General features: G+C 36.6%; 1 long non-coding RNA gene across 1 annotated transcript; it reads left to right on the top strand.

Moving 5' to 3' along the window:
* Positions 1-1,428: 1,428 nt before the first annotated feature.
* On the top strand, positions 1,429-8,979 carry LOC116552389. Its single transcript, XR_004269361.1, has 3 exons — positions 1,429-1,849; positions 3,935-4,573; positions 5,692-8,979. It is a non-coding gene; the product is annotated as an uncharacterized LOC116552389 (long non-coding RNA).
* Positions 8,980-9,357: the final 378 nt, after the last annotated feature.

The raw sequence follows: 9,357 nt of genomic DNA, 5'->3' as shown, positions 1-9,357 counted from the left end.
GATGGTAGTTTGTATTTCTGTGGGATCAGCAGTGATATCCTATTTATTATGTTTTATTTTGTCTATTTGATTCATCTCTCTGTTCTTATTAGTCTAGCTATTATTCTATCTATTTTGTTATTTTTTTCAAAAAAATAGCTCCTGGATTCATTGATTTTTCTGAAGGGTTTTTCATGTCTCTGTCTCCTTCAGTTCTGCTCTGATTGTAGTTATTTCCTGTCTTCTGCTAGCTTTTGAATTTGCTTGCTTTTTCTTCTCTAGTTCTTTTAATTGTGATGTTAGGATGTCAGTTTGAGATATTTCCACCTTTCTGATGTGGGCATTTAGTACTATAAAGTTCCCTCTTAACACTGCTTTAACTCTGTCCCAGAAATTCTGATACATTATGTCTGTGTTCTCATTGGTTTCAAAGAACTTGATTTCTGCCTTAATTTCATTATTTACCCAGGAGTCATTTGGGAGCAGGTTGTTCAATTTCCATGTAATTGTGAGGTTTTGAGTGAATTTCTTAATCATGAGTTCTAATTTGATTGCAATGTGGTCTGAATATTTTTTCTATTCTGTACCTTAGTCTTGTTTCTTAATTGTTTCTATTGTGGGTGTGTGTCTGTGTGTAAGCTTTTGAATGTTGCACAATGAATCTGTCATTTTTCCCCTTCATTCCTTCTGAACATTCTATTCTATTTTGAAAAATACTTCCCAATCCAAAGTCAAAAAATATTATTTTCTAATTTACTCTAGAACTCTAGAAAATTTACTTCTTAACATTTAAATCTTTATTTCATGTGGGATTGACTTTTTGGTGTAAAAATATAGTATATTTCAAATGAGAAGCTGATTATTCCAGAACGAATTTTTCAATATGTAATAATTTACTCGTTAATTTAGAAATGCCTCACTTATTATGCACACTTGAATCATTTTGTACATAGATTATTTTTCCTGTGCTAAGAATCTGGAGTACAAAAATCTCCAACTCGCACTTGGAAAAAAAATTATTCGTTACTTTAATGGATTAACGTGCATTTAATTTAGAATCAGTTTTTCCAGTTTAACACATTATTTATTTAGGTAATGACATTTTGTGAACAATTGCTCATTCATGGAAGAAGAGCTGATGTCTGTGTGACATTGTGGTCCCTGGGGGCATTTTTTATGATCTCTTTGAAATATGACAGTTTTAGTGTATGTATCTGTGCCTGTTTTGTTGCCAAATATTTGCTCCCAAGAATTTTATATTTTTATGGTTAAAGCTGTGTCTTTATATCTATTTCTAAATGGTTATACATTCTGTATATAAAGAAAAGTTATTGCTTTATCTGTTTGTCTTGTATTCAATCACTTTATTAAAGGTGTTGCTATTATTATGTTTCCATTTATTTCCCTTACATTTTTTACTTAAATACTCCTTTTCAGCATTCATAGCTTTATAAATACTTTTTTAAAGTTTTATTAAATTTGACATTATTATTAAACAGTATCATCCAATCCTCCTGCCATTCCATTCTAATCCTCTTCCTCTGGACCATGCTGCCTTCTGCAAGGGAGTGGAATCCTGGCCTCATATTTTTCTTATTACTATAATCCATGGGGATTTGTTGCATGTAGAAATTATTTTATAGATATAATAAATTTTATTATTTGAGCAATGTTTTTCTGTTTAGAAAAAAAGAGAGTAACTTTTGCTTACTTTAAATTCAATCAAACTGAGAAAGAGACAAAGAGAGAGAAGAAAGAAAGATTGATTTACTCAAACCCAGCATTAGAAACATCTTACTCACCCCAGGCCTACAGAATCAAATTCTCAAGGCTGGAGGCCCAGCATCTGCACTTGTAACCAGGTTTCCAGGTAATTCTGGTACACAGTGAAGCTGAAAATTCCTTCTCTAAACCCACGAGAACAACCGCAATTTTTAATAGTTATATAATGATGTCAGTTTTCAGTAAATGTAAGAAGCAAGTGTGTTACCCATGATACTTTAGAGAATTGTATATGACACTTGTGCAATTGTAAGATTCACTTACAAAAATGGACTCTAACTAAACTTCAAGAGACTATGATCTGACAGTAGTGTGGAAAGAAGAACAAGATCAGGAAAGCCGAAAGAGGGAGCAAAGGCAAAGCAGGAAAGAGGAGAGGCAGGGTGGTGAAAAGAATGGTTAGAAAGAGAGAGGACGTATGTGTAACACAGCTAACCTGTGCAGATGGCGTACTATCTTCTCTCAGATTTCCTTGTGCGGGCCACCACAATAAGGGACAGACCGCAGGCTTACTTTCATCTTCTGTTTTCAAGCTCACAAAGGCTCTCTAAGTTTCCCCACATTTTAAATTTTTAAATTATAATCCAACAATTATCAGCCTGATATAAACAGGAATGAGTATATATTCTCAGGCATTAATTTGTAGTGTATGCAGAAGTGCATAATAAACAATAGATCCCCCTATCCACAATTTTACTTTCTGAAGTTTCTGTTACCTGTGGTATGATATGATAATTTGAGAGAGAGACCATGTTCACATAACTTTTATTACAGGATATTGTTGTAATTGTTCTTTTTATTTTGGTTATTGTTGATAATCTTTCACTGTGCTGAATTTATAGATTAAACTTTATCATGGGTATGTTTATATAGGAAAAAATGTAATATATGTAGGGTTCAGTACTATTCGTGGTATCAGGCTTCTACTAGAGAACTCCTGCACATTAATAGGGTGCCATTATCTCCTTGAGCACAGAAATCAGGCTCCTTAGAGTGCTGAGATAAATTGGCAAGCATTTGCTTCTGTAGCTGACTTTGCACCAGTTCCAAACTATGCCGAGACCCTGATAAAGAATTCTTAATGTCTGTTGAAAGGGCCTGATGAGCTGGATAGAGCGACTCAGAGCAAATCAAATTGGAAAAATAGCAAAAACAAAACAAAACAAAACCCTCTATATCCAGAATCATCATCAAGTTGGCTAATAAAAAGAAAACTAAGTGTAGTACTGATGAACACTGCAAAGAGAGATTTGAGGGAAGCCACACTGTTCTCTTAATAAAACAGCAATAACTTATGACATGGTGGCAAAACATTTTTAAAAAATTAAATCTACTGATTTTTTTCAGTAATACTAATAGAATAAAAATTATACAGCCTCTAATGGTGATTTAGCAGTTTTATGAAAAGTTACAGATAAAATAATTCTAAAATAGAAGTGAGGAGGGGATCACTAAATTCAGTCTTCTTCCCAGCTGGGATCCAGGATAAGGAGGAACTGGATTAGCAAGCAAATAGCAACCTCATCATTAGAGCTTGTTTCGTAGTCTCCACAAGCCTGTAAATAAGTCCTGGAACAGAAGAAAAAATTCTGAAGAGAGAAGCATGATATACTTCATTATTTAATGAAGAGAAGATCCTCTTTCTTCATGTCTTTGGGGAAAAAATGACATATAATTTAATGTTCACCATTCCCTAAATCAGAGTTTTTAGTGCGATTTTAGTAAGATTCACTTACAAAAATGGATCAACATCAGTATCACCTGGTAATTTCAAAATGTAAATCTCAGCTCTTCTCTGGGCCTATTGAATCATAAACTCAGGGAAATTTCAGCAATCTGTGCTAATAAGCCCCCCCAGGTATTTCTGATGCTCAGGGAAGTTTGAGACCTCCTTCTAAAAGCATGTTTATTTTCCATTTTAAAGCCTTTATGAAGAATGTGTATGATGAAAATTAGAAGTGGAATTAATGCATTTATAATTCATGCTTCCATAGGGTTTCTGTTTCTTGGTTTATTTGGAGCTATAAAGCTAAGGGGTAGACTGACACCTTCCTAATACAAGAATGTTGGTATTTGCACAACGAGGTCCTGAGAGACTTTTTAAGACATTAAAAATTAGTGAGTATGAGAAGTAAGAGGGAGTTGCAGCATTAACCACTGTCTTGTTTTCCAGGATGAAGAGGATCTCCCAGGGCTTTTCTCAGGGGATCAGCCTCTACGTTAAGAAGTGTCACAAGGAGGGGATAATTTTAATCCAACACATAGAAAGCGTCATGAACTCAAAGAGGACTTTAGCCTTTTGGTTGACGTTGTGATTGGCAAGTAGCTCATGGGGTAATCTTTGCCATAGTGACATTGTATATATTCATTTGTGTCTTTCTTACTTATAACTTTTAATTTTTCTCCTTAATTACCTGACTGTTAAAAGTTTGGAATTTCTGGGGGTTTCCTTCTCTTTCTTTCACCTCCCCAATGATATCCAATAAGTATTCCAGTTTATATAAAAATATAAGAATAATATTTGCACTTGGTGAGTGCAATTTAACTTAATATCCTTTTGAAATTGAGATAGATTTCATATACCATCAAATTATCCTCCTAAAGTATATGATTCAGTGGATTTTACTACATTTACAAAGCTGCACAGCCATCACCACTGTCTAATTCTAGACCTAGGAAATGCCATAGTCCTCCCTGCTTCCTGCCTATGAAATGTGTGGCTTGCCCTTAGGGTCCTCATGAGGGAGACTCAGAGAATGGAGAAAATTCAAGTCCATCATGATAGCACCTTGGCTGTGAATTCACAGAACAGGTGAGTAAATCTGAAAAGCACAATAGCATTGGCTAGATGATCACTTGAGTTATATTGTCTTCTTAATTCCTTGGTAGCTGAGCATAGAAATTTCAGTTTCGTTACATAAACTGTAGCATGATTTTTTACTCCTCTTTTGATAGCAATCATCAAAGATTTAGAGAAATGGAAGAAATAATAATCTATGGTTCACAGAAACCAGGATAAAAATTAAAAGGCTCTTAGTTCTCTCTTTTTTCCAGATGTTAGCTATCATATCCCCTAAGGAAATATTAAAAGGCTATCACCTAGGCTGATTACATTTATAAAAGCAATAAGCAATGAAAATAATCCCAATGTGTGCATACATACCAGCTTTGGTGGGTGGGGTAACATAGCGGGGGTAAAACAGCCCTAGAATGCAAATACTAAAATAACCATGGGCGATCAAGCAAAAGGGCCACCAAGAATCAAGGGTGCCTTGGAAAGGGAAGTGTCCTGGGGCACAAGAGCTGGGTCTGCAGGATAAGGAAGGGAGCCCAGCTATCTTTTCCCTCTTCCTGCTGGCTGATTACCCCACATCCCTCTAGAAAGTAGTGCTGCGGGTCCAGGCTTCCATCTGTTTGCATTCAGATCCGTGATCTTGCCAAGTCTTATCTGACCAAATTATTGGCAGCTTTGCATCCTACACAACTGACTGGGGACCTCTTCCCTGAATCCAGATGAAGTGCGCAATTGGAAGAATCCTGCAAAGATAGTAAAACTTCTGAACATTTATTTCCCCAATCCTCCTGGAGGCTATTCAGCCAGATACTGTGCAATACATCCACCTGGGAGGCCACAGCAAAGGACAGATCCATGTCAATAAAACACAGAGAAAGGGAATTTTGATGTCAATATAAGGGAACTTGGAGAGCTGTAAACCAGGGCAGGCTTCACTGTTTAGCTTCTGAGGCATAAGTAAGAGCCATTACTTCAAGTTGCTTGTTCAGTACACTGAGCTACAGGGTCACCCCAGACTTCAAGAAGAGCCAGGACACCCAGCACTAGACTCCTACCCTAAAACTAGGAACTCCAGCCACTGCTGTGTGAGATCTGCCTGAGAAGCGTGTGTCATGTCCTGGGCTTCTCTTGTGCAGAGATTGCAAGACCAGGACCCTCAAATTTGACCAACTCAGAGACCCTGAGGCTGCCCCAGGGATTGGGATCTTACTTCTTCAAAGCAGAAGAGAGTTTCAAATGAGATTAGACCATGACAACAGTGACTATCACTATCTAGATGACAGAAGGTTTAAGGAAAATATTCATTTACTAGTTTTCAAACTTGATGAAAGAGAAAGCATGAATTATAGACTCAGTATTTAAAAACCAAATACATTATTCAGAATCAAATATAAAAGCCAGATGCCACAAATTACTCCCAAATTCACATTTTGAGATATGGTTGATTCAATTTCTGTTTGAGGATGCATTTTCCTATGTGGCTTTTGGTTTAGAAGAGTCTTTTTCAGGTAATCTTTTTCTAAGAACTAACCAAAAGGTATTTGTTATCCAAGAGTTGTCATTACTGTTTCTTCATTTAGGCACTCATTTATTTATTCACAGGTTGCATGCTGTCCGACCTGTCCTGGTTGGTGGGAGGGATGGAGCCTGGCTTCCTGTGTAGAGTGCCCATGGACTGGCTAGTCAGGAGCTTCAGCACCTCTTCCAGGAATTGCAAGCAGAGCCTAACTTTCCTGTGGAGGCTGCTGGGTCTAAATGCCTTCCACCTACTTTTTTCTGTGAATTGACTTCTGTATCCAATATGATTGACATATTTATTATTGACCCTATCTGACAAAAGTCAAGCAATTATGGATCTACATTTTTCTCTCTCAATCTCAGGAGCCAATATATTCAGTGTGAAAGCTCAATTTTCATTTGGAAGAAAAAATATTGGCTAAAGAAAATTTTTTTCCTAAGTCTAAATTTTTAAAAACTTTTTTAACCTACAAGGAATATGTTGTGTTATGATTGATATATATGTTTTTGTCCTTAGTCCCTAGCGCATAACTCCCCTAGCTCTTGTTAAAATCTTTTGTCATAATATTGGGTGTGTTAGTTCACAGAAGCAGGCCCCGGGGAACTGAATGTCTCTACTGCCCTCTTTCTCCTACCCCAACTCAGGACTCTAATCTTCTCTCACCTATCTAATTAGGGATCTTAGGAAATTCCCCTGAGAGGGTTCCACCCTGTACCCTATACTGGGGGAAGGAATGCTGATATCACAAATCTTCCATGAACACCCAAAACGACTGGGTTCAGAGGGCTTTTGGAAAGCTGGACATGTGGAGGCCAACAGGAAGGTGAAGAACTCATCCACGTGCTGTGAGGGTGGCCTACCCCAACTCCATGGGTACAGAAGGTCCTGCATTTAGGACTCATCTAGACCTCACACCTATGTATCTCTTCATCTGATTACTTATATCCTTTCAAAGATCCTTCTTAGTAAACTGGTAAATGTTAAGTTTTTCTCTGAGTTGTGTGAGACACTCTAGCAAATTAAACCCAAAGAGGGGGTCTTGGGGACCCCAACTTGAAGCCACTTAAGGTTCCGGAGACCCAAAGTAACAACTTGGAGGAAGAAAAGCCCTGAGCCCTCAACCTATGGGATGGGACACTCTCTCTAGGTGGACAGTGCTGAAGTTGAATTGAAGGACACCCAGCCAGTGTTCACTGTTGGCAGTGGGGGAGAGTATCCACACATTTGGCCATAGAAGTCTCCTGGGGTGATTGTTGTGTTCTGAAAGTGGAGGAGAAACACAGTGTGAGAGTTGTTTTTTCTGACACAAAATAAAAATATAATTTAAATACATTTGGAAAATAGATATGTCTTTATTAACACCATTCTCAATTCATCAAATTTCAGATGAAAGAAAGGTCTATTTGGTGAATTTAAGGATTTGAGCCCAGGCAATAATAGATTTAAATACAAAAGTGTAGAGGTGTCATTATTATACATTTTCCTCCTAAGTGAGTATGATGAGCTTTATCGGTTGAAAGATCGCTACTGAGAGTCAATGGCACTGAGTTATATTTTAACCTTTAGCATATGACAGAATAAACCATTAGCATAATCTTATTCACATTGTTTCTGTGTTGGCAGAGCCTACCACAGAGTTCCAGCACCTCCCTTTGTCACCCCAAAGCATCACGTTTAGCCATCACTTTACCGCTTCATCTGAGACATTACTCTTTTGTCTGTGCTAACACTGATGGATTTTCAAACTGTCTTTTAAACACTAGACTTTGTATTTGTAAGGCCCCTTTCCACTGCTAGGGCAACTGGAATTGCACTTTGAAGTTGGCATATAATCCTTTATAGTCTTAATATGTGAGGATCCCAACTATGTACTAAGGCATGATGAACTCCCTCCATTCAGACAACGACCCCAATCCTGTGAAGCAGGGAGTGAACATGGACGTGGATGGTCAGATGGACCCATTTCTCCATGATGTGTTCAAAACGATTTCTTATGCCTCCAGTGAATTCATGGGAATCCTTGCTGATTGATGTAATAAAGCTTGTAAATGATATAAAAAAGAAATTTTGGAAAAACAGGCTGAATGGCAAATATAGACACAATACCACTACTAATTATGATGTTAAATTATGTAGAGGTTGTCATACATGCTGAGGGACCACTGGTCTTCATCTACTATTAAAAGTCACCCTAATGGATAGTTTTTTTGGCATGCAAAGTGGTTCAGGATGTTTTTATTGGCTACTTGTCTTATAACTAAGCAGATTTTCCACAAGGCTGGTCTAAGAGTTAGGGTGTGTAGTATGAACAGTGTAGGAAAATGTACTGGATACTATTTTGTACAGTTTGTCTCCATGGTGAATCTGTTATGTCAGAGGCTCTCACTCCGTTTTTTTTTTTTTTTTTTCTTTTTTTCTCTGAGTTTTAAAATCCACAAAATAGGAGAAAAGAACAAAATCTTTTTGTAGTCTACAACTGCTAACAAATTAATCACTGAAATCCCTTTGGAAACCAACATAGATGTGACTTACACCAATGTATGTGGACTCAGGGTCTATTGAGCTCAGGAATGTACCTCTGTTGGAAACTGAATAGATATTACATCTCTGTGAAACCTGCCATGGCATCATGGTGTTTTAACATTAATCACAAAAAAAAAGTTATTTTGATTTTCTGCTGAGGTTTGATTAATTTTACTGACAAAAGAGGCATTACAAAAGAAAGGAGCTCTTCGAAAAACTGAAAATTTAATAGGAAATTTTATTAAATACATCATTTTGATTTGCAATCCTGTTATAAAATTTGAAAAGTTCATATTCTACATTTGAATTGTCCATATGTTTCCTTAATAAGCTGCAATAAAAATAGAATATAAAAGTATGCAGCTTCTCATCAGTTTTATCTTTAATTTAATTAAACTTCTCTGGCTTGGTAAATCATACTAACCCATTAATATTGATCCTAGTGTGTGTGGTTTTTTTCTAGCTATTTGTTGAATTCTATTACTTTTGAAATATGCTTTCTTGTTAGTTATCCAAAACTACTTAAATGTCTCTTTTCATTGTAGTATACTCATATTGTTTTATGACAAGAAAAGAGATTACACTTGTTGATATAAGAGGAAGTTTTGTTTTGGTTAAACAGGGGAGTGTAATTTGAATTGAAGATAAAATATATAGTCATCCTAGATACAGAGTTCTGACTTCTTCTGATTAATAGTTGGGACTGAGATGGCTTTGAAGCAGGGACTGTAATTTCGCAGTACTTTAGTAGACCTTCACC

This window comes from Sapajus apella, unplaced genomic scaffold, assembly GCF_009761245.1.
Source record: "Sapajus apella isolate SASKATOON/1434 unplaced genomic scaffold, GSC_monkey_1.0 scaffold11, whole genome shotgun sequence".
NCBI classification, from domain to species: Eukaryota; Metazoa; Chordata; class Mammalia; order Primates; family Cebidae; genus Sapajus; species Sapajus apella.
The sequence above is the reverse complement of the archived record's forward strand: the minus strand, read 5'-3'. Positions and strand labels throughout refer to the sequence as shown.